This window comes from Aedes aegypti, chromosome 2 (genome assembly GCF_002204515.2).
Source record: "Aedes aegypti strain LVP_AGWG chromosome 2, AaegL5.0 Primary Assembly, whole genome shotgun sequence".
In the NCBI taxonomy this organism is placed as follows: Eukaryota; Metazoa; Arthropoda; class Insecta; order Diptera; family Culicidae; genus Aedes; species Aedes aegypti.
The window spans coordinates 48,098,627-48,100,111 of NC_035108.1; positions in this window are offsets into that span (position 1 = coordinate 48,098,627).

Here is a 1,485-nt window from a genome sequence, read left to right on the forward strand (position 1 = left end):
TGTCTACCTCCGATTTTGGCAACACCCGTTTTTGGCAACATTTTCTTCCCGATTTTGGCAACACATGGACAAATATTTTCAATTGATAATTAAGCACTGAAACCTAATATTGTGAGTTCAAACAAAGCAAAAATAAGTCAAAATGAAAATATTGGTGACCATTGCGAGCATAGAAAGCTAATGTTGAATGTACTTATAAGTAAAACACGCATATTTCGAAGGGGAATTGAAATCAAGCAGGCAAGCTGTAAAAATAAATGCTACATTGTTTAAAAGGCATAATAATTTGGTGGAATAGGATAGTAATCAACGGTAAAAACAAGTGTAATAAAAGCATCAAATGTTAAGATGATTAGCTCTACTGTGTTGATCGTTAATGTTTTGTTATTGTTATGTGCTTGTAATTAACGTACAAATCGGATTATGTGTGGCGGCTTGAAGATCCTCAAAATGTTTTCAAATTGTCTCGTGATCATTGATTAGTTAATCCGTAGAAGATTTTATTGAATAATTGATGAATAATTTCTTTTGGGTATTTCTGTAGGAATTTTAGTAACAGTTCTTGAGGAAAACATCGAGAAAGTTTGTTCATAACAATAGTTGACAATTTGGGAAAATTGTTGAGAATGGGTTGAAGTAGTCATTGAAAAATTTCTTCAGAAGCATTCTAAGAGTGAGTAAAAAGCCCATGCTCAAAATTCTTTGGACATTGTTAACATTTAGACGATTCTTCTCTACAATTAAATAGAAGAAAAAATAAATGATTACAGGTCGGACTCGATTATCTGGTGACTCGATAATCCGGGGACTCGATTAACCGGGATTCGAATCTCTGGAATTTTAGACTCGATTATCCGGAATTTGATTTTCGATGTTCTTGTTTTTTTTTTCAATTTTTATGCATAAATATGAGATAATTTGGTATTGCAATATACAACATGAATGGTTTTGCAGTTTTGAAAATATTTAATAACAGGGGGGTTTAAAAAAGTGGTTTTTGTGTATGCTGGTCAAAAAAATATTTTTTTTCTTCTAAAGACCCCTACTTTTCCTAGAAATAGTTTCAGGTTACACCACCGCGTCATACAAATAAAACAACAAAAAAAAAGATAATATTTATGTTCTTTTATCGAAGATTTCATTTTTTTCTCAGTGATTCGATTATCCGGAGTGAAAAAAAATCGATACTCCGGATAATCGAGTCCGACCTGTACTACAATTTTTTTCCACTGACTCCGCATCTAAGATACATTTTTTTGCTATCCGTTTTCAGTTTTACGGATGTTACAGAATCTTACAGAAATCAAATCAAAACATTATCCCTAATGTTGCGTAGCGATTGTATTTCTACCAGAAGCATCAAATTGTGAAATCCTTGAGTAAATTCATATGCACAATAGAGATTTTGCAAGCAGTTTCTTGACGAGTTCGTAAAAAAATCTAATAAATAAATCTTGAAAAATGAAACGCAATGAAATGAATGAA